Source organism: Pinus tabuliformis, chromosome 1_2 (assembly GCF_031772625.1).
Source record: "Pinus tabuliformis cultivar Carrire ecotype Pingquan chromosome 1_2, CPIR1, whole genome shotgun sequence".
Lineage (NCBI taxonomy): Eukaryota > Viridiplantae > Streptophyta > Pinopsida > Pinales > Pinaceae > Pinus > Pinus tabuliformis.
In genome coordinates, this window is record NC_142298.1 from 702,230,794 (window position 1) to 702,257,762 (window position 26,969).

Here is a 26,969-nt window from a genome sequence, read left to right on the forward strand (position 1 = left end):
TGGAGAGGTTTTTCCCTGGCTGCTGCCTATATATTGAATTATTGCTCTTTTGATTGCTATGCATGGTAACTGGTTGATGAAGTTAATAATGACTAACATATAAAAGCTCATGTTTTGAATAATCTAAAAATTCAAATCACTTCACAAGTTAACAACTAAACCTTCAGATTTCTCAACAAAAAGATTATGCCAAAGTGATATGAATTTGAAGTTAAAATAAGAAAATTTAAAATAAACAAACACACACGCGCCATCGCGCACACACACAATAAGCTTAAATGAATTTATTTATTTTAAAAATTTGATAAATATAGAATAATATAATTTTTAAAATAAGTGAGAAAGAATGAGAAATATAGGATGATAATATGGAAAATAAAATATTATTATTCATTATTAATATCTACTTTTACAATAATGGAAATAAAATATTGTTATAATTCAAACTTCTTAGTCATAGAATGGATGAGTGATTTATCATAATTAAGATGTAGAAAAATGAAAGTGTAATTAAAATATTATTATTATTATTCCATCTCTATTTTTAATTAAAAAGTTACATTTAATTAAAAAAGAACGTAATTTTCCTTCATTGCAACAATGAAACAAAATTACATTTTGAAGATGCACCAACATATGGGTTCCTAATCAAATTTGAAAATCTGTGTTGTTTGCATGCATTCCAATGCCAAGTACCTATTCCAACATAGCCATGAGTTGTCCAAAACTATATCAATGTTCTGTTACACTAATTTTTGGTGAAAAAACATGACTGTTTTCACCTGATATTGTCAAAGAGTGTCTTAAAAACAAATATGTAACCTATTATAATCTCTGTGGTTAAAGTAATAGCATGAAAGAGAAGTTAATGCAATTCAACATGAGCAAATTGTTCAATAAATGGCTCGTGATAAAAACCATGGATGGAGTCTTCCCAATGCTCCTGGATGTGCCAAAAATCTTGATCCATGGTTAATCCTCCTTTGCATAGATTATTGGAAAGATTATCAACCAAGCCATTTCGCTCCTATATATATATATATATATATCTATATATATATATATATATATATAAACCTGATCTATGGCTGCATCAACTCCTTTCCTTTAGTTCTGCAGTTCTATTTATTACTGCCTTCTCCACTGCTCAACTATCTCTAGTCTCCACCCTCTGTTCTACTATAAACACGGTTAACTCTCGACCCTTAGCTCTCTACTGCACACAGTTCAATGTTGTCTCTGCTGTCTTGATTGTATCTGCATTATGGTGGATGGAAGCGTGATTCTACAAGTCTCTCCCTACTGCTGTTCCATCAATATCCATTGAATTGAGCCTACGTAGATAACTTTGTCCTCCATTTCTCTTAAATTCCCACATAGATCAGAATGTATTTTAGGTATGTCTCTTCTTGCTCTAGTTGGAGCACGCCATCAGAGCACATAAATTCACTGGTATAGTGTCCCTAAGCCATCTTCCTCGTTTAATTTCTCATGGTGTGAAAGTGAGACCGAAGGATGCTTGTTTCAGCAGTCACCATTAATACAGTGGCACCATCTTTTGTGTGTGCATTTACTTCAGCTGTTGAAAATTCACTGGTATAGTGTCCCTAAGCCATCTTCCTCGTTTAATTTCTCATGGTGTGAAAGTGAGACCAAAGGATGCTTGTTTCAGCAGTCACCATTAATACAGTGGCACCATCCTTTGTGTGTGCATTTACTATAGCTGTTGAATCATACATCCTTTGTAAGGTATGCCCTTGAGCTGTAATTCATATAACCATATAGAATGTTGCTGAGATGAATCCCCAATGCCCTCGCGCCCGTAACCTTTTTAAACAACATTTCACAAGACTTACGAAATTTCGGGCTCTCGGGCATTTGGCCCACTAGAGTGCACCACTTCTAATGACGTCTGATCGCCCTAATCCCTTTAAATGCTTTCCCACAGATGTTTATACTTCATTCATAGCTCGAAGGACCTTAGTCAATGGAACACACAAAATCTTCACGAAACCAGGTCCTCGGTGCGCCTATTGATATTTGACATACCGTCAAATGTCAACCAGAACTTCTATCACCCGTTTCTTCTACTTGCCATAAAATCCCAATGCTTTATCCATTATTCCTTATGGGATTCTGGGCTTGGCATTTGAGCTTCTGACTACTGCTCCCACTACCTCGGGTTAATGCCATCCCATAACCTTTTTAAATAAACTTCCAGGATTCTGGGGTTTTGGGCATTATATGTTCAAAATATAAAGAAAATATGTTTTTTATAGACTCAAATTACATTGTATTAAAATATTAAATGATTATGCCAAAGTGATATAAATTTTAAAATAAGAAAATTTAAAACAACCATATATATAATCTTAAATGACTTTATTTGTTTGTAAAATTGGATAAATATAAAATAATATAATTCTTAAAATAAGTGGGAAAGAACGAAAATATAAAATGGTAATAGGGAAGATAAAATATTATTATTCTACATTAATATCTATTTTACAATAATGAAAATAAAATATTGTTATAATTCAAACTTCTTAGTCATAGAATGGATGAGTGATTTCTCATGATTAGGATGTAGAAAAATGAAAGTGCAATGAAATTATTACTATTATTATTATTATCAATTTTTATTTCTGAAAGTTACATTTTATTTAAGAAAAAGCATAATTTTCCTTCATTTCAACATTGAAACAAAATTACATTTTGAAGATGCACTAGCATATGCTTTTAGCAAATTTGAAAATTTGTGCTTTCTGCATGCATTCCAATGCCAAGTACCTGTTCCAACATAGCCATGAGTTTTCTAAAACTATATCAATGTTCTGTTACACCAAATTTTGGTGAAAACACATGACTATTTTCACGTGATATTGTCAAAGAGTGTCCAAAAAAAAAGTGTAACCTATTGTGCTTAAAGTAATAACATGAAAGAGAGGTTATGCTATTCAACATAAGAAAATTGTTCAATGAATGACCCGTGATAAAAACCATGGATGTGTAGATTTTTACAGTAGATTCAACAACTTGTGTGATATGCTAAAACAAAAGACAAGAATCTACTCTACTTACGGAAACCAAAATTGATTGATGAAAACACTAAGAATAAAAGGAAGAATTTCAATCGCACATAACACAATATTTTTATGGGGAAAACAACTTCTCAAACCCTGAATATATATATATATATATATATATATATATATATATATATATATATATATATATGCATTAACTAGAAGATGTGAGAAGAAAATACAATTCTTTTTCAATGCAAACAATTCCCGCACAAGTAAAATTTGTTTCTCTCATCACAAACCAGCTCAAGGCAACACTTAGCCAATTCTGCTACCTACCAAGCCCCTACTTCCTTGTGAAATTCCTAAGAGAATTATCCATATTTAATTCAGAAAATCCATCACCATAACTGCGTAATCCATCATAGGCATTCTACTGATTGCATGCACTATCTGTACAACTCGAAAAATTATACAATTGGTAGTACACTATCCTAGAACTCACATGCATGCGTTATTTATGAGTGAATCTTCAGTTAACTGGTGAAGCAAAGAATATGCAATGAAGCCGATTCCCACTACTATTCCTCCTACTAGTTCCCCCAACTGTTTGAACTAGTTTAACTGAATTTAACTCGGTTAGTTTGATTTAATTAATTGTAACTCAAAATAACTCAACTTGGACCCCTAAATTTAGGAATCACTCTACATGAATTTAGATAGACTTCGAGCTCAAATTTACTGAGCCAACTAAGTCAAATTAACTTATTTAACTATTACAAGTTGCTATGAAATAGAATTTCGATTTAATTCCTAATTTATTTCAAGGACAAATTAAATTAGGATTTCTTGTTGTTATTTTTAGCACTCCCTTCAACAAGAAAGGGATTATCTTATACCACGATCCTGCCTATGTGAAACTTGAATTTTCATCTTGACAAAGCCTTTGTCAAAATGTCTACATCCCGCTCCTCTGTGGAAATGTACTCCAACAACATGATTCTCCTCTGCACACAATCTCAAAGATGATGATATTGGATATTATTATGCTTGAACTGATCATGAACACCTGGATTCTCAGAGAGTTTGATACAACTCTGATTGCCATAGTGAATTAATGTTGGATCCATCTACGAACCAAATAAACCAACAAGAATGTTCCTCATCCAAATAGCCTCACAGGATGCTTGACTAGTAGCCATGTACTCTGCTATTGTTGAATTGAGTGCAACTAATCTCTGTTTCCTGCTGTACCAAGAAACAATTGCTGACCCAATACTCAAGATCCTACCTGATGTTCTCTTCATGTTGGATGGAATCCCTACCCAATCTGCATCGGTGAAGCCTTGAAGCTTCACTCCCACTGTTCATCTGTACCAAAGACCAAACTGAGTGGTTCCTCTAAGGTTTCTCAACACATGTTTGGCTACCTTCCAATACAGTTTGGTCAGCTTAACCATAGCTTGAATAAGTTGGTTAACTGCATAACACATGTCCTATCGTGCATTCACCAAATACATGAGTGAACCTATGCACTAGACTTCTTTAGTCCTACAATGTTTTTATGTGCTAGAAGGAAATATATCATGCATTAGATTTCTTTCAAATTGAAATGTGCTTGTGTTTGTGTTGGAAGAAAATTTAGCACATCATAGATTTCTTATACTGTACAATGTTGTTGTTGGCAACATGCTTCTATTTGTGGTAGACGTAAATCTAGCACCTACTAGATTTCTCACTTTACAATGTTGCTATATGCTTGTGTTTTCGTTAAAAGGAAATCCAACACATGTTATATTTTCTTTTACCTTGCAATCTTGTTATTGATAACATATTTTTTGTTTGGTCTAAAAGGAAATCTAACATGTGCTAGATTTGTTTTGTCCTATAATGTTGTCGTTGGAAATATTTATATGTTTGTGTTAGAAGTAAATACAATGCAGACTAAATTTCTCTCACCCTACAATATTGTTATGTGATTATGTTTGCATTAGAAGGAAATCTAGTATGCATTATATTTTTTCACCTTGTAATTTTGTTATATGTAGCATGCTTTTGTTTTTTATAGGAGGAAATCTAGCATGTGTTAGATTTGTTGAGTCTAGTAATGATGTTGTTGGAAATATGTTTGTGCATTTGTACTAGAAGGAAATCTCATACATGTTATATTTTTTTCACAATGCAATATTATTTTTGCCAATATAGTTATTTGTTATAGAAGGAAATCAAATGCTTTGCATTGTTTTTATTTTTCTATGTGCTTCTCTCTATGCTAGAAGGAAATTTAACATGCACTAGATTTATTTTTTTCTTGTAGTGTTGTTGTTGATAGTATGCTTGAGGTTGTGATAGAAGTAAATCTAGCACATACTATATTTTTGAAACCTTGCAATCTTGTTATGTGCTTGTGTTTATGATAGAATGAAATACAACATGAAGATTTCTTTCACCTTAGAATGTTATTATTCACAACATGCTTTTGTTTTTGCTAGAATAAAATCTTGTGGGTGCTAGATTCCTTTTTCCTTACAACGATGTTATTGGTAATATGCGAAGTAAATCCAACATGTATTAGGCTTCTTTAGCTATACAATAATGCTATTTGCTTATGTTTGTGTTGGAATGAAATATAACACGTGCTAGATTTCTTTTACCATGTTTTAATGTCGTTGTTGATAACATACTTGTGTTTGTGCTAGAAATAAATCTAGGACATGTAAGATTATTTTCACCTACCAATGTTGATATGAGTTTTCCATTTTTTCCAGAAGGAAATGTGGCATGCTTAAATTTCTTTCCCCTTCCAATGTTGTTATTGGCAACGTGCTTGTGTTTGTACTAGAAATAAATATAACATGTGCTATATTTAATTTTCTTTCCAATATTATCGTTGGGAAACATGTTTGTATTTTTGATAAAAGTAATTCTAGCACATGCTATATTTATTTCACCCCACAATGTTGTTATGTGTTTGTTTTTATGCTAAAATAAAATTTAACATACGATAGATTTATTTCACCTTGCAATGTTTTTATTAGCAATGTGCTTGTGTTTGTGATAGAGGGTAATATAGAATATTTTATTTCACAATGCAATGTTGTTGTTGGAAAAATGCTTATGTTTGTACCATATCCCATTCTTAGACCACATATTCCATATGAAGGGCTTCCTAATCATTTGAAGGGTTAACATTTTTTATCTTGTATAACAACAATCTATGTAAGCATGGACTAAAACCTCATTGTCTCTAAAAGGAAAGGTCAAATTTCATAAGAATGGATATGTCCCAGGAAAGATTATTATTGCAATGTTTGTATTGACAATGTGTTTGTGTTTCTTCTAGAAGGAAATTTAGCACACACTAGATTTACTTTACAATGCAATGTTGTTGTTTTCAATCTACTTGTATGTGATAGAAGGGAGTCTAGCACGTGTTACATTTCCTTTGCCTTGCAATATTTTTAATGACAATTTGCTTGTGTTTGTGCTAGATTTATTTTGATTTGCAATGTTTTTCTTGGAAATATGCACGTATTCATGCTAAAAATAATTCTAACATGTTCTAGATTTCTTTCACCATAAAATGTTTTTATTGGCAATATCCATGTGTTTGTGATAGAAAGAAATATAGGATGTAATATATTTCTTTTTCTTTTCAACATTCTTGTTGGAAATATGCTTTTATTTATGCTAGAAGTATTTCTATCACATTCTATATTTCTTTCACCTTGAAATGTTGCTATGTGTTTGTCTTTGTGCTAGACGAAGATCTAGAAGAAAATATAATGATCACCATAGTTAATGTTCTTTCATTGTGTTTTGCTTTTATGGTTTCTAAAGCAAGCTAAGAATATACATGACTATAAAAGATAAATTTTGTGTAAATATGATGTTGTTGTAGTCTCTACAATTTTTTATTTATTTATGCACAATGTAATGTCTTTTGAAAATGTGTTTATGATCGTGCTAGAAGGAAAGCTACTAGGTGCTAACTTTCCTATAGTCATGATTAAAAGAACATAATAAAATATTTGGGGGTGCCATTTTTCTAATCAACGCCATGATTAACTATTATTGTGAGTTCTACACTTTTTATTGTTCTTGTTCATTTTGTTACACATAATGATGCGAGTAGTTATGGTATTTATAAATTCACATTTTCTTCATTATTTCGAAACTGTGATAATAGTTTTTTACTTTATTTCCAGAAACCATGGACTATGAAGCTAATGAGAGTTCAAAGGAATCATCCAAGGAAAAAGTAAGTTCAAGAAACACGACACCAAAATCTTTAAATGGTATGACAATTTTAAAATTAGTTTATACTTTGTTACAATGGTTAGACATGATGCTAATAAATGGTTATTGATTAATGAAGTTTGTGCTATCCTTATTCTTGCAGTAAGCTTGCATATGGTTTGAGCTTCTTTGATTTTGTGCATATGTATGAAATGAGATGTTATAAAATATTAATTCATTATATTTTTTAAGTTATTTGAAATTATTGTTATATATTTTTAAAAATGTTTCTAGATGCTAAGAACTATGGTACAAGTGAGATTCCAAAAAAAACCTCAAGGAAAAAAGTGAATTCAAATATGACACAACACAAGTCTCCTATAGTTGGTATGACATTTTGAAATATATTTTGTCCATTTTCAAATAATTAGACAATATTCTAGCATGTAATTTAAGGCTTAACGAATTTTGATATATCATTGAATGATCACCTAGCCTAATTTGCTAGGAAAATTTTAATACACAAAAAATTGAAGTACACCATGTTAGTATGAATTTTCCACATTAAAAACCCACTTTCACACAAAAACCCATGGAAATAGCCTTAGGAGTGGGTTTTTAATGAGGACAACCCACAATAACATGGGTATTTTTCTTTTCATAGCAATTTTAGCTAGGTGATAATTTTTGGTGTCATATAGTAAACTTGCATAACATCTGTACTCATTTATTATTGTGCATGTAAATGGAAATAGTGTATTATAAGGTTGTATAATATAAATATTTGGTATTTCATGTCTTCCATATTTTTTTTTCTTCTAGAAACTATGGAATCTGGTGTGCCTGAAATTTGAAGCAAAGTAGTGAAGAGAAAACAAAAAACAAGTGATATACAAACGATGCCTCCTTAAAACTGGTATGGTGGTTTTATATTTTTCATATACTCTTTTAAAAATGGTTAGATTATGTGGTTTGTCAAAATTTAAAAGAACATTATGTGACAATATTTGAAATTATAATTTCATTTTGATTCATGCAAATATTTGTTTGTTGTTGTTTGCAGAATTGGTTGGCCCAAAGAAAATGAAATGTTATAACCATCACTTAAGAAAAAGAAAATTTATTCAACTCAAATGGAAGTATCAATAACACCTTCTACTTATACTTTTGAAATGATTAAAAATTACAATACATCTAATAAATATGAGTTTGTGCAAGATTGGTATGTCCAAATAGAAGATCCCATGAATATGTTTCCTGATATGTATCTATTTGGATCCATAGATGCAAAATAACTAAAGATACTAAGAATAATTATTAATTTCTATGCTTACAATGAAAATGACATTGACTTTCAAGTGGGGGCTATAAAACAAAATGAGGTAAAATTAATTTCTTGTCAAGTGGAGTATACAAAATTTAGACTAGATTTGATTGAAGCTTCAAGTACGAATTCACCAAATACGATAAATAATTCAATGTTCAAGTTGGATAACTATGAGATCTTCACTAAATTCAGACTAAATAGTTGCCCAGACCTTTTAAAACACATCACCACCCTTTTGAGATATCGCTATGTAAGATGTAAAAAACATCATCTGTACTTCTTCATTTACAAAAAAGGTAATATTCTTGATAAAATACCAGATGCTAAACTTGTTTCTGAATTGATTGTTTTGGGAAGAGTATATTTATATGATTTGGAAGAGAACATAATAGAAAGTGATTTCAAGCCTACTACATAATTTAAAAAATCTAGGAAAATTGAATCTGAGACAACAAAGCTTGTAGATCAATGTGATGAAATTCATGAAGCCTTCAAGCATTTCTATCTATTTTCAATCTCCTTTGGTAGAAAAGTGACTATTGAAAGATGCACAAAAGCCCCCAAAGTGTTTAAATTGATATCACGAGATGATTTAAATGTTGAAGTATTAGTGAAACCATTCCTAGAGAAATTTCAAACCTCATTGCCTGATGTTCTTCTAATTCCATTTGACATCAATGAGTTTGATCCATTGATCAAATCTATCAAAAATATAAATGCGACATATCTAAATGCTAAGAATATCAATTTTTTAATAGTTGATGGTTAACACACCATTCAAGCAACGCATGAAATTTTAACAAATCCTAAATATAAAGTATCTATGGAGGTGAAACAAAAATATAAAAAACGTAATGCTCGATTCTTGCATCCATCAGTTGAACCCACTGAGGTGATCCACACTTTTGTCAACTAAATTATGCAAATAAGGTATTCTACATAACTCCATTTATTGATTGTGTGTGCTCTGCAAGACATTTCTCAATTGCTAGTGAGAAATTAAAGAAAAGGAGGATTGGATATTCTAAGACAATTGAAGACAAGGTAAGTGATTTTAATTATTTTTACATTTAATGTTTTATTATTGTATCTCTTTTTAATTTTAGATAAATTATTAAATATGATAATACAAGTCATATTTTATCATATTTATAATGAATTCTCATTAGTTTATAACACCTTATTTAGTTTCATTTCTACATTGAATTCTTATTAGTTTATATTTATTATTTTATCAGATCGATGATGAAATGATGTGCTCCTTATTTGATTGTCCAATTACAATTTTTTTGATAAAAAAACATCTTATATCTTGATCAACCTATTTGGGATAAATGGGACACTGTTTTTAACTGTTACCAACTAGGAACATTAAAGTGTTCTCCAAGCCAACCTGATTTTGAGAACTACAAGAGAAATAATCTACACAGTTTGACAGTGGCTACTCTTCACCCCCTTCAGGGATTAACAATAGAAGTAATTGCTTCAGTAGCAGATAATCTATTGGATGGAATCATTTGGTTTTCTATTCCACCTTATCATCCAATAAATGCCATAAAATTAAAATATTATTGTTCTAAATTGAAAACCAACAGAACAATATTGGATGCAATGGTTACATATTTTCAAAGTCATGATGAGAAATTGAATGGGAAGACTCTTACCACATTCAACATTCTTGAGCATTATGAAATTAACGATATCATATTTTCCAATTTTTGCAACATGGTGGAGGGGTCTACTTATGTAAAAAGAACATGTATACACAGATAGAGTCCCTTTCTCAACAAACATGTGGATTCCTTGACATAATGATAAATGGATCAACAAGTGTTCAACTGGTTGACAACAATTTTGAAATGGTTGTCATTTTGAGGGCCCTAATCTTTTTTCAACACTTTTGCACTCTTTTCTATGTCAGTTGCAACCAGTTTTACATACTGACCTTGTTGTTCTGGATGCACTGTCTTTAAAAAAATATCCGTTCCGCAAGGGATATTATATTGAATTTTTTCAATTTCTTATCGAAAAAAATGAGTTGAATGACTTTACTATAGTTTTCTTAGTAGATTTTTTTTTTTTGTAATGATACACATCAGTCTTTGGAAATTGCTATAAAGAAATCCAAGTTCAACTATAAAATGACTAGTGGAATTTATGAATATAAGTCCCAAAACAATTATAGTTATGATATAGTTTTTACTATACATTTCTATACTTCATAATTAAAAAATTTGGAGGCTTCAAAACAATCTCACACATTTGAATATATATTTGATGAAAATGAGAGAGATTATGGTTTCTGGATGGATTTATTGGAAAAGCACCAACAATGTAGTGATGCAAAAGTGGTTATTTCTCTTTCTGTCGGGACAAATTTAATCAAGGCTTGTTGTACATATGGAAGAAGAATTTCATGTGTTGTGCAAACAGAGTCACAAAGGACAAACATTTTGAATAATTACAAATCTTTTCAACTATCGAATATAGGATCCATTAACTTCTTGGAAAATTCAGGTACTACAGTTCCTTTGTTGTTTCTCTTATAATATTTTGGTTACTATTTTTTTCATATTTCTTAATTGTCAAAGTGTTTACTAAAATGACTAATGACGAAGATTCTAAAACAAAGAATGATGAAAGTGGGAAGAAAAAAAAAATCAATATAATGCTTATGATGTTGATTTTTTTAGAGATGGAAACATAAGGAGAATGAGGAGGAGAAGAAGAAGTTATCATACGAGGTACATAATTCATTTGGTTGTTGCTCTTGTTACTTTTTGAATTTATTTAATTTCCATATTCATAACATTTTTGGATGTCTATTATAGATAATTATGAGAATAATAAAATTAATCAAGACAATGACTATGGAATGATGGATATAGAAATGGGTATTAATCATTGTAACTCTATCTTTGTTTTTTCGTTTTCTAAAATATTATTTTTATTATCATGATTCATAACATTTCATATTTTGATTATAGTTGGAACTAAAGAAAATGAATATAATGACCAAGGGAATTTCCCACAAAACTACAATCAAGAACAAAATATTATATAGATGATTAAATATGATTCACTTTTTATATAGTTGTTTCATGAATTTTTTTCATTGTCACAATTTATAACATTTTTTATGTTTATTATAGCGAAAAGCAAGGAGAACAAAGATGTTGATCAAATGAATGTGAAACAAATCTTTAATCAAGGAAAAAATATAATATTAGGTACTTATAATTTGTCCACCTGTTTTCCTTATTATTTAATGATTTTATTCATTTTGACAATTCAAAATATTTTATATGTTTAATTTAGAGGAAAATAAAGGTAACAAGATGATGATGAGGTGACAAGTTACAAACATGAAGATAATGTCATATCGGATACTTATGCCTTGTCTTCTTGTTTATCTTATCATTCTTCAAATTTCAATGCTTGTAACTACCATAAAATTTTATATTTTTATTGTATGAACAAATAAAAAGGACAAAATTAACAATCAAAATAATGTTAAAGGTGTGTGTTTGTGTGATTCTTTTTATAGGTTGCAATACTAATGTTTTTATTTTGCCAATTTTGTATTGCATATATATTATATTACATAATTTGATAATATGAAGTACTATTAGTATTTGATTGAAGGTTAATATGTTTACTCTAGGTTCTATGAAGATGATAAAATAAATAGTGAAAAAACCACTCAAGGTAAGTGTATTGTTTCAACAATTTTTTTAGTAATTTTTGTAACATATAAAATGGTTTGACTAGATTATTTGTCATTGTGTTGCAGCCAAAATAATTAAAAAGAAATTAGTTATTTTTTAACTAAAGGAATATTTTTTATCATAACATCGATGATGAAGCAACAAATAAAGGGCATATTGCGAAAATGGGAACTGATGCAAATTACAAAATAGAGAAAACTTTATTTTGGATTCATCCACATGCAAAAATATTTTTTGAAATGTGTTTAAAAAAGAATCTCTTGACATTGCAATTTGGACGACAACTTTGAAACAAATCACAACAAGAGTTCTAAAAAACTGGCTTCAGAAACATTACAAGATCAACTTGTGTTTATGTGGACTTCTTTAGATTGTAGACTACAAAAGGGACATAAGGTCATAACAATCCAAACAAATTTATACGCACTAAATTATTGAAAAAAGTGTGGGAAATTCATACCCAATATGATGAAACCAATACTATTATAGTGGATTGTTCACTTGAGAGAGTGAAAGAGAATCCCAAAGAAAATGTATTTCTTGCCCCTTCATTCATTGGAACAAATCAAGAGGATAATTGGTTGATCGATGAGCTATGGTGAATGTTGCATAAAATCAACTAGGCTACAAATGTGCAAGCTACTTTGAAGGATGTTCAATTACATTTAGAAGTACCTTAAGATGACCGATGTCTATTTCATTCAATTATATGTATGACATCATGAATTATTACTTTTATTTCACAACACTAATAAAATAATTGTTTATTTGGTTTGTCATTACTAAAATTAAAATACTTTTATTTTCATTATTTTTTGGTGAGATATTGTGTTGATAACAATTATTGATTTGAATGGTCATTTAATATTTTCTTATCAAAATTTCTCATGTTATAGAAATTTTTAAAATGTATTACATTGTATGTAAAAATTAATAGATAATTGGTCTATTTGTTTGAATTAGATCATTACAATTATTTGTTTCAATTGTGGTTTAAGTTATCATTATACCTCTTAGAAAATAGTAATGTAAAGGATGACCCATTGCATTATTATAGCATTTTTTATTCCATATGAGTTGAAAAACTATATTAGGTTGTATGTAGCACCAACAATAAACATACAATTTGTACTAAAAGAAGCATCAAAAGAAACTAAGGTAGAGACTCTAGAAATTAGCATATAATTAATTAGGTTTGAAATTTAAAAAGTGTATTATATTGTATGTGGAAATTAATATATAATTAGTTTGTTTACTTGCATTAGACCATTGTAATTATATTTTTCAATTTTAGTTAAAGAGATCTTTATAAGTCTTAAAATAAATGATTTAAATGGTGGGTCAACGCGTTCTTATAAGACTTTTATTCCATACAAATTAAATAAAGGTATTAGGTTGTATGTATGAAGTAAACATATCATTAGTTTGTTCACTTTAATGGGGCCATTGTATTTGTATTTTGTGATTACTATTAACTCACTGTAAAATTTACTTTGTATGCAAATGGAAATAATTCATAATAAACATTAACATCATTTTTTAAATCGTAGGTTTTTATGTCCTTAAGCAATGTAGTGTTGAAGTGGAGATATGTTAATATCAGACATGTGGTTGCAGTGTAGATGCATATGGATATTACTACAATTCAAAAGATGTTGTTGATATTTGAAATGGAAGGAGTATTCTTCCAATCATACACCAAAGGTGAACAAAATTTTCATATTCAAGGAGAACTAGATTGGTAGTTTGGTGATAGGTCCTATTTTTTAAGGCCTTTTCAATCAAAAGTGTTAAAATATTGCTTAAAAAATTATGATGTCGCAATGTGGACATTAAATGACACTGGCAAGTACATTCTAAAAGTACTTGAAAAATCAAATATTGATAGATATGGCTTTAAATTTGTGTGGGATAGGTCTCATTGTCATTTGAAAACAAAATTGGAAGCAGGGGGAACAAGATAATTTTATGAGAAAAAGTTGACTAATGTGTGGTCCCAATATGGAGATACTTATGAAGAATCAAATGTATTGCTAATAGATACAAGAAAGCATACTTCTCAATTCATCCGATATTGATCAAACCACATCTTGATAATAGCATGTATATGAAAAGAGAAAGATACCTGGTTTATGCAAGTTTTATTCCCCTTTCTTAAGACACTTCATCGTATCAAACAAAAACATGAGTAGATTCGAATGTTCAATAGAAAATGTACTTTGTTGTAGTGGATGGAGATAATTTGCTTTACAAATTTGTCAAAAAGTACATTCCAATTTTTCAATACATTTTGGACAATTTTTTTTAATCAATTTGTATGATTTTATATTTTTTGAAATATATGGGAATTTCCAATTATAATAATATGTATATTTCTTATTGTTTATACAATAACTTTGTTGTATTGATTTTTTTTTTTCTAAGATGTGTGTGTGTGTCTTCTTAAATGAATTATTTTCCATTCAAATTATCTTACATGAACCATCAAGGCATGTTATTTTTAATGACTTCTATTTACTTTTATGCATCAATAATCATATATAAATGTGAAATATAAGTTTTGAAATAGAACTCCTTGCAAACAAAGGCACAATTCTTAGTGAAGAAATTATAATAATTTACTTGATAAATGCTATGTGCACTTTTCGCTATTCACTATTCACAATACATTATTCACTATTAACGCTAATGGGATATGATTAAATCAATTAATGGTTGTAACTGCAATCATATCATATTGAAAATCAACAAGGCACAAAGTCATTTATTCATTGTTTACATATAAAATGCACTAATATGAGTGCATAAATGTGATATGTAATTTTTGAGATAAAAATCTTAATTTTGCATCTATTAAAAAATATATAATTAATGATAATGATTGCTAAGTGGAATATCAAGGTTTGATTAGACACTATCGTAGATGAATCATGTCTTTGAAAATTTTGAATTGTAAGGCATCTAATTTCATTATTTAAAGTTAATTTTTTATAAATTTGTATTTTAAATAAACTAAAATCATATAATTTGAGTTAGAATTATATTATTGACATGTGCTTAGTTATATCCATTAATATGAGTGTGTAAATGTGATATATAATAGCCATATACTATGATTAATTTCTTCCAAAAACAAGTCTTATAATTTCTTGATAATTAGTATTAAGTGGACTATTTAGGCTAATCGCTGTTGGGTCATAGGTGAATACTACTCGTTAAATTGTAGGGCATTCAATTTTTAATCCATATATATATATATATATATATATATATATATATATATATATATATATATATATATATATTTAAATTCTTAAATCAACTATTTGTATATGCAACCATCTCATCTCATATAAGTTAATAAGGAATCCCTTTATTGACTTTTATTTGTCTACCGCATAATTTATTAAGAGTGTATTAATGTCATTGTATTGTTTTCAAACAAAACTCTATGTAGAATAAAATTCTCTTCTTAATAAAACATGGAATAATTAACTAAAAATGTGTTAAGTGGACCATTTAGACTCATTAAAGAGATGGGTAAAAAATTGTTGAATTTAAACTTTTTTCACCATAAGACATTGAATTTCCCATCTGTATTAACATATTGTCATTTTCAATTCTTAAATATTTTATTTGTGGTTTAAATAATTTCATAGAATCCAATAGGACTTGAAGAATTCTATTTGGTTATATGCATTGGTCGAATTTTATAAATGTGATGCATTTTTGAAATGTAGCTCATATATATATATATATATATATATATATATATATATATATATATATACAAAACAAATTATAAGTGATTGATAATGAGTTCTAAGTTATCTATATAAAGCCATTTGTCAAATTTTATTTTCCTATCATGAGGTCTAATATAAGTGTATAAATGTGACATTTTTTTGAAATAAAACTCCATGTAAAATGAAATGTTTTTCCTAACAACACATGGAATTAAATGGTAATGAATGTTAAGTAGATTCTTCAAGTTCATTCAACGTATGGGTCATAAATAAATGTATTTAAACTTTCTATAGAATACGACATTTGATTTCCCCACCCCTATTAACAATTTGTAAATTTCAATTCTTAAATAAGTTATTTGTAATTGAAATAATCTCATACAAGCCAATAAGACAAGTATGTATTAAATTCTATTTAGTTATACGCATTGATACAAGTTTATAAATGCAATTTATTTTTGAAACAAAGCTCTTAATGTAAGTGCAATATATTTTTTAGAAAATTAATAATTTAAAATCAATTTTTGATGATTTCTAACTCGTTTATTATATTTTGAATTGACAACTTTTTCTAACTATGCATTCTTAAATCAATTATTTCTATAGGAAATCATTTCATATAAGTCATTAAGTCAAGAAAACATTAATTGATTTTTATTTGACTATCACGTGGTTTAATATGAACGTTTGAAATGTGACATAGTTATTTTTAGAATAAAAATCCATGTAAAAACTGTTTTTTCCTAATAAAACATGGATTAATGAATTCACAATGAGAATTAAGTGGACTATTTAAGATCATTCAAGAGGTGGGCCATAAATGGATGTCTTTAAACTTTTTTCACCATATGATATGATTTTCCCATCAAGATTAACATTTTATAAATTTCAATTCTTAAATAAACTATTTGTAATTAAAATAATCTCGTAGAATCCAACAAGACTTAGAAGTTATTTATTGAATTCCATTTAGTTATTTGTATTGATATAAGTTTATAAATATAATTTATTTTTGAAATAAAACTCTTAACGGAAGTAAAGATATGTATTTTACAAAACTAATTAGAATTAATTGATAATGAGCTTTAAGTGGTTTATTCAGACTACATGAAAAATTAAGTGTCATAGATGAATGCCTTTTAATACATATTTAATCTTCAAAATCAATATCTTAATAATAATTTATTTGTATTTACATTAAGTATTTAATAATCAAAGAACATGGGGACTTATATAAATTTCAACTAAAATCCATAAGTTATGTTTCACAATTATTTCTTTCCCATTAAAAATTCTTATCATTTTCTCGTCTTAGTGAAAGTAATTGTCAATCATGGTTTTCCCTACAATTGGTTGGCACTATTACATTGAGACTATTATTGGTTTCGATAATGTGGACAAGAATATATCAATATCCACACTTCCATCAACTACACTAATCTTTGAAAACCCTTGCTTCCACTACTTGCAAGAAGACCACTAATTCTTGTTTACTTCAAGTTGTAACACTGTCCATCAAATGGAATGAGTTGAATAGCCATTTAAGAACTCTCATTTGATGTAATTGGCTTTGAGTGGAGATAGATCAATGGTTCCCAACCTTCTTGAAATACCTAGATCAACAATGCCTAACTTTTGTTGTCGATGCATGGATTCCATGAAGATGAATGATAACCCCCTCATTAGTGCTTCATAAAGGCACCAAGGGACTGTAGGAAATTGAACACAACAACATTTTACTAAGTTATTAGTAGACTAGTTTCAATGCAACACAAGGGATGCACATTATTTCAATTTACACTAAGATCCTCACATAACCAACATTCAATCAAAAAATCCCCCATAGGTTGTGGGAAATGGGGCTAGAGTCGTCAGACACAAAATTCAAACATCAAGGAATATACTCCATTATCCATGGTTATAATATCTTTATTGGATGTTAGACATACTATTATGATTTAGCTTAAATCAATTGCTTCTAAGAGTTTGATTTCACTCTCATATTTTGTATTGATACTATTGTACATAACAATCCCATGTTTGACCTATTCATGATCTCTAATTGGTTTGAAATTACTAAAATGATTTTTATGTTAAATTAAGTTAATATTGCAATTTGAAAAAGAATGAATGTTGTTGAAGGCCTTGCGATAGAAAAATTCCAAATTTAATGAAATGTGTGTTTTTTAGGATTTTTTTCCATTAGTTGGTCATTTCCATCTTTCTTGATGAAGCTTAGAAAATGGAATGAAATATTGAGGATTGCATCTATGGCCACCCTTACATTATCCTTACATAAATTTTGGAAATGTAGGGTTCCTTCCACTGCAATGTATTAGAATGAAGTGGCCTTAGAGCCATTTGCTCTATCTATTACACATATAATATTGATGGTATTCCATATGTTTGCAAATTATTGAAAAAAATTGGTGTTTTCATCACCAACTTGTAACCATAAGGATCTATTTTTCAACCTCCATTATTTTTATTTGTTCGTGAGAATATTCCTTCTCGCATACTTGAGGCCTTTTAGAACATTATTTTTGGTCCGATGGATGCTCCAATACTTATGCTATGTGTCATTATTGAAGTTTGGATTCAAACTATAAAATATCATTGTCCTCTTGTTTTCTTTGATCCTTGTTTTAGGAGATACCAACTTCCTTGAATTTTTTGATGTTTGTTTGAATTTAGTGAGGGGCATATCTAAGGGTCAATCCTGGGTTAAATAGACCACAATTTTATTTTACAACTTTCTAGAATGTTGAGCATGTAATAAGAAAATACTGATTTAATTTTCCCTTGAATTAAATTAGGAGAAAATTGTAATTCCACATCACAAGACAACTTGTACGAGTTAACTAAGCTAAATTGACTTAGTTGCTTCAGTTAATTTGAGTTGAGGGTATAACTTGAGTCATGTAGAGTTTCTACTGCTTTATAGGAGCTCTGGTTGAGTTTATTTTTAGTTGTGATTAATTAATTCAGTTTAACTAAGTTAAAGTCAGTTAAACTAGTTCCAGCTGTTAGAGTAACTAGTAGGAGGTCTAGCAGTGGGGTGTAACTTCAGTGTTCAACCAGTTAACTGATAATTCAGCCATAAATAACTCATGCATGTGAGAACCACAAGTTACCCTGTTGAGACTGGAGTTCAGTCGCAATGTACTATCAGTTGTATAATCATCCAAATTGTATAGGTGGTGCATGTAGTCAGAGGAAGGCCTATGATGGATTATGCAATTCCAATTGAGGAATTTCCCTAATTAATAAGGGATAATTAACAAGGAAACAATGCAAGTAAATAGGGACTTGGGAAAGAAAAATGGTTAAGTATTGGCCAAGGATTGTCTAGGAAGCCTTGAGATAGATAAAGATAATACAGAGGTTGCTCGGGATTGAGAGAAGCATTGTAATCTTCTCATATTTTCTGACTAATGCAATATACATATAAAAAGGGTTTTTACTTGTGGCTTTCCCCAGGAAATCATTGTGTAATGTGTTGATTGAATTCTTTCTCTTGTATGCTTCGTGATTTAGCAATTGTTAAATATGTCCATAGTTGGTAGAGTAGATTCAAGTCTATTGTTTTAGTAAATTACAGTTAGAAGTTTGAATCTACAAGGAATTTCTACATGGTAGCAGAGCTAAAATAACACTAGAAGAGAAGAATACAAGATTTTCTTTGCAAGTGAAATCAAATTTGTAGGATCATTCTTCAGAGCCAATAGGATGCTATTCTATGGATTAAGACTTGAGTATGCCCTTGTGGGTAGCTCAAATTATCTTTCTTGGAAGGACATGATGAAGGTAGTTTTGGAAGAAAACTCGTTGAAGGAATTCATAGACAAAGATATTCCTAAGCCTCCAACAACTGATGCTCAAGATCTAACAGAGTGGAAGAAATGTGTGGCAAGGTGAGGAATATCATACTAGAAGGAGTTTGAGATCATATTGTCTTGAATATCCATGGGAAGGATACACCATATGCAATGTGGCAAGCATTGATAGACTTGTTTCAGAATAATAGGACGTTGGCACTGAAGGAAAAGCTTCAAAAGATCATGATGGAGAAGGGTGACACAATACCACAGTACCTGAATAGGTTCACCCAATGTCGGTATGAACTTGGGAGTGTGGATATTATAGTTTTTGAATATGATCTGGTGAGCCTAGCACTTATAGGCCTTCCTAAGAGCTAGCAAAGCTACTTGGATTTAGTAAATAGAAGGGAGAAGTTACCAAATTGGGAGCATTTGTGTTCTGACTTTGTGCAAGAAGAGATAAGATGGAACTAAAGAGATGGAACCTCATCCAAGCATGAAAATAAGGAGAACTGTGCCTTGGATGGAAAGGCAAAGAAAGGGAAAGGGAAGAAATCCCAATCCAAAGGGGATTTTAGTCAGGGTGGCAAGAAGGACTTGTTGAAGATTAAATGTTTTCACTGTCATGAGCTGGGACATTATACCATGAAGTGTCCACACAAGAAGGCTGATAAGAAGCCATTGGGAGGAGTGGTAGATGAAGTTATTACTTCACAATTCGAGTTAGATTTCTCCGTCATTGCATGCATGGTGACATAGGTGATGGGTAGTGTGTGGTATATGGATAGCGGAGCCTCATTCCATATGTTGGGAAACAAAGGATTTTTCAGTGACTTGGAGGAGGACCTTTAGTTGCACACCGAGATGGAAGATGATGGAAGGTATAATGTAACCGATATCAGTACTATTACTTTTCATATGGAGTCTGATTCTCCTCTCACATTAAAATATGTCATGTATGCTCTGGGTCTAAAGAAGAATTTAGTTTCAGTTGCTATGTTGGAATACTATGGATACGATGTGGTTTTTAGTAAAGGAAAGGATTTCCTTCATCAAATAGCCATAGGACCAGTGAAGCATATCGGGGTTCGGGTAAAGAACCTCTACAAATTAGATGTAGAAGATTGTGCAACATTAAGCACAAAAGTAGATAATTTGCAGAGCCGCGAAATTGGTGAATTATGGCATAGGCAACCTTGAAATTTGCACCATGGAGCCTAGAAGCTCACTCAACAAATTTCTACAGGACTTCCCAAGGATGCACTAGAGCAACGAGATACATGCAAAGGGTGTAAATTGGGAAAGTAAACCCAAGCCACATTTCATGATAAGGGCAATCGAGCGTAAGCAATCCTTGAAAGAGTTCACTAAGATGTGTATGGACCATTATTGACAGCCTCCACAACCAAGCAGAAGTATTATTTGATATTTGTAGATGATTTATCACGTAAGTGATGGATTTTCTTCATGCAGAATATTGGGAATAATACTGAGATGGGGGGGGGGGGATCAATATTTACAAATCAAGAACTTTTTCCATTTCATAATCTTATTTATATACACTACTTCAGTGAAGGGAACTCGTGTGTGCACACAACTATTCTTAAGGAAACCAACATATATCTATTGAACTTATGATTCAGTTAATTCATCAAATGTTGATCTTTTAATCATTGCATCAGTACTTTATTAAACATTAAATAGTAACCATGTGCATTAATAACATAATAAAACATCACACATAAGAAACACACATGAACACCAAGATTTAAGGTGGAAATCCATTGCAGGAGAAAATCCACCCGCTTCTGTTGTCTCTATCTTCTTTTAATATAAAGAATAATCTGTTTACAATCTTGTACTGGTGAAGAATCATACTAGTATGCAGGAACCCACCTGCAGAAGGATACAACCTTCTCTCGTTCTCCAACTTCTACTGGAAGGGAGCTTCAACCCCCTGATCTAATCACTAGCCACTACTGGTAGGAAGCTTCGACTTGCTCACTGAAGGATCCAACCCTTAGTATCCTCCAGGGGCCACGTTTCATAAATTTTCATACTAGATACTCCTAGTACATAACAACACAATGTGAAGGTCTCGTTTCATCAAATTTTCATACTGGACCCATTAGTGACAATGAAGCTTAAAATCAATCACCACTGCAATCCAATAACAGATACATCCGCATCAACCAATCGCTGCAATCAAATCATCAATATCGACTAATACTGAAACCAATCATCAATCTCTGAAACAACCACAACTAAATAAATCAATCATCGAAACCTCTAACACACTGAATCAAATAAACACTAAACCTCTGATACAACTGAATCAACCATTCATTCAAACCTTCATCAAAATTCAACCAATCCATTAGAATAGACAAATCACTGTAACCGATACATAGATTTGAACCCAGAACACTGCATCAACAACCATAACCAACTGTAACCTCAAAAATCTTGTGTCAGAATGTATACTATACTTCAATGAAGCCAACCTATGTGTATACACTACTTCCTTTAAGAAAACCTGCCTACCTCCAAAATTACCGAGTCGTAAAAACCTCAGAATCAAAACTATACCAACCAGTAACAATATGAAGATCTACTGTCAAATTACAGATATCTAAACAGACAGTAGCAAAGATCACCCTTCTCACTTAATCAATCAATCAATCAATCAATCAGACTCAATCTCCTTATGCATTCAGTTATACTTTCATATCTAAGAAGACATCATTGAAAGACAACAATAAACTAGCAACACTGATAAGATAGATCAATCATTTCTAAATAACAGGATTTTCTTTTTCATACTATACTTGGAAGCTTTGAGCCAGCGTGTATACGTGCCTTTACCAAGGCAAACCAACGTACAAATTTGCAGATAAAAACTTATAAATTCGTAGCTATTCCAGTCTTCAGATATACCCATATCATAGCATTTAAAGCACAAAACATTTGTTAGCACTTAGATCTAGCCTAGTATCCATTTTCAACTCCCATAATGATAAGTCATTATGATCCTGATCCATCATTAAATCTCATCCATCATCAACCACTCAGGTGCATACTTAGTCTAGATCAAGCAAAGCATCAGAAACCCATAACATGCATAATTTCTTTTGATATAACACTTCATCAGATATTCATTACTTGTGCACTCAGCCCTTTGATCTTCTCCTCCTTATATAGTTTTAGCCTTTCTCAATACCTCATACCAAAAAAACACTTATAACCTATGGTATCCTTATATGGGATCAAATAATCGTTACTTTGCTCAATATTGTGGGCTAATACCATGGTATTGACCCTTGGTATTCTTTCACCTTAATTTCCTTAATTTTTCATCCCATACACGCTTTTCCTCTTGTGAAAGTGCATGCATATGTATATGCTCTTTTTTATAGTGAACCCACATGTATATACTCTTTTTGTACAGTGAACCCGTGTATACAACTTAACATACCTGAAAACATCCTTTTTCTTCAAATTCTTGATTCTGATCTGTAGTCCTTTGTTCCAACATCCTATTTTTCTGTACCATTTCCCTGTTACCTTTGAATCAACCTGTTATAATGTGATTTTCCATCATACATCACTTCTGAACTGCCCTGCATTCTATCACATATTGTTTATACTTTTATCAATTAGTTCATTCATCAAATATCAAGGAAAACACACTAACAATATCCCGGTATCAAACCTTTGGCCATTATTCTCTTCCATCATGTTGTTACCTATGACCTGTAGATTCATCTCTGTTCCATCATTATGTCACCTCTGATTTGTCCTGTAGATTCATCTAGTTGCCATATACTCGTTCTACTACAAGTGGGTTTCCATAAAGTACAACACATGCATCATAATGCCAAAAATCTCCCCCTTTGGACTTGATGGCAACTACTTTGGTGTTTGGTCACAAAAATATGCAAATAACACGAAGTTGTTATAAACATCAAGCTACTCTCCAAACACCAAGCTACTCTCCCCCTTTGACATCAAGGGTAAAGGTATGATTGACCAATGTTAAATGAAGACTTCCATATCTGAACAACTGAATATGAACATTGATCATGCTCCCCCTAGGTCCATGCTGAATTCTTTCATTAAACTCCCCCTTTGTACATGTTGAGATGCACTATACCGTCCATGCTCCCCCTGAGCAGATGCAAAGTTTGCAAAAAATATTTTCCAAAGAATAACATGACTTTATAACTCAACTATGTGAGTATGAATTTCCTATCACCAATGAATCATACATACATAAATCTCCCAATCAAGTGGGGATATACCAAATGACTCAACCGCTCAACCAAGTGGGATTACATATTTGACATGATCTGAAAATTCCATACATGACTAAATATGACAATTATTACATCATAGGTCTTTACATGACCTTTAAATCAAATGATATACATGACATTTATAAAAAATACCAAATATCTAAACAAGACCGTGATAGTCATCAAAAACTATCATACAACATATATGGTATACACCATAAGCATCTGTCAGCAGAATCCAGACTAGCAACCTGTATATGTCCATCATCAGTTCCAAAGATATGACAATATAAATATCATCACCCTGTGACAAAGTATGTCACATATAGGTATCAACTCATCCTCTTGATCTCATCAAGATCAACTTGCTCTGTTTCCTTAGTAGAAAGAGCCTTATCATAATTGTCCATGAATCAACTAAGCATATGTAATATCTCTAAGAAGTAACACAAAATCATTCACATCATATCTTATGTATGTGAAAACACCATAGTCATCATCTATGATCATAACATCATCATTAAGAACTACATGATCTTTCCACAAGAACCCTCAATATATCAACCATGTATCATCACTAGGGAACATCCCACATCTGATAAGCATCAACCATGATAATCAACATATGTGAGTATCAAACCTATCATCATAAAGTAAGAAGTCATCATCATTATGTGACTAAGTAATCCATGTCTCCGAATATCCATGTCTTCAAATAGATATGTCTTCATGAGACTTGCAATAACACCATTCTCTTGGCAAACCAACAATATTTATCAATATGCAACTTAAATAATCATTCATGTATCCAACATAATGTGTATCCATCAAAGATATAGCAATATGTATCTAGAAAACCATAAGCTCATAGTCATTTGTTAAGATTTCTTGATACCATCAATACCAACAATCCTCAATTATATGAGAGCCAAGAACTATAGGAATCCTCATCCATAACTGCAACATATGAAGTTTATGCATCTTTGAAGGCATGATGACAACAACATAAAAAAATGACAATTATCAAATAAAGAAGTTGTGTATTCAAGCTTTGTTCCTCTCCTTGTCCTTATGAAGATCACCATGTAAGAAACATACCATATGTACTGTATGCATCATCATATGGGTCTTCCACAATCATCCATAAATCTGATTTTAATAACAACTATGTGGCTAAAATAATATAAGTATCATCTGAGATTTCATCATAGGCAGCTCATGACCGTAGCATAACATGATGTATCATTTAAACACTTTAAAAACATAAGTACAAAAGACTTCTAAACATAATGCCAATGATGCATTATTAGAAGAATAGCATATTCTCCCCCTGAACATGTGCCAACTGTTCACTGTCATATCTGATCATTGCATATATTAGTAAGGATCATCAAGGCATCATCATCAACTAGTTATACATCAAGTCATCAACAACTTATGCGGGACAAAATCACTTCTACATATCATCAACATACTATAATCATCATCAATCAGAACAGAAAGGATAATTGATAATTGACTAAACCATATCAGACCCTTTTCCTGAGTCTATCTTACTGCTTCTACATCAAACCAACATATATGCGACTGTGTAGCTTTTAACTTGCGTATATACACGACTTATATTCATGATAATTGCGTATGAGAATTGGAACACTGAAATTTCATACGTTCAGTTCCTCCTGAGTCTGTTCTATCTATAAACTGATTTATGCCACACTTTTCTGATTGTAATTCCTTCTTTTTCCATACCTTGGAGTGTGATGATGTTTTATCCTTTTATTATGTTGGCTGGAATTTGTTCCTGCATTCTTTTGCTATATACCCAAACTTTTTACAAGTATAACATATTATATGGTTCATATTCCTTCTAAAGCAATCAATGGCTTTGTGACCAAACATATTGCAATAAAAACAATATCCCTTAAAGTACCTGGAAGTTGATGATCTTTCTGTGTGACGGTTATTAGCTTGAACCATTCTACTTCTGCATCTTGCTGCAACATGTCCAAAATTATGAGATATAAAACATTCAACATTATTCATCAGAGGAAAGAATCGATTAACACTTCAATTGTTAGGAGTAAATGCTTTTCTTTGAAGACTTTCTTTCCTTTGTCGTTGATGGGGTTGACCTCTTATCTCCTTGTTGAGCATTTTAGATTTTTCACTAGAGTTCCTTGCTTCAGTTTGCGGGCTAGACTCACCTTTAAAAGTTTCATGAAAACCAAGACCAATTTTGATGGCAAGAGACCTTTGACTACTAAGAATATCATCCAAAATATTAGTACTATCATGAAATCATAAAAGTTTCTCCTCTTCTTCTAATTTACCTTTTAGGATATTCATCTCAACTTGATATTTCTCTTCCTTTTCAAGATACTGCTTCTTCATGATTTCTTCCTTCTTCCACTTGTTTCCTTAATTTAGAACTTTATTTTCGTATTCTTCAAATGCTTGAAGTAGTTCTTCATTCTGCTTATTTGAATTTTTAAGATATTCTATTAGAGAGATGACCACAACTTCAAGGCCTTCATAGTAACTGGTGCTTTCTATTTGTTCCTTGGTTTTTGTGTCCTTTTCATTCACTTCATTTCTCAATGATGTCACTTCATCCTACAACCTTTGACTTTGATCTTCCTTTTCTTTGTATTATTTCTTCATCTTGCTTCCTTCCTCCAAATGAGCTTTTAACCCGGTAACTTCTTCTTTGTAGGCACATTCCCTTTTATCAATTAGATCTTTTTGATCTCTAATTATGTGTGTGAGATTTTTAAATTCCGCCTC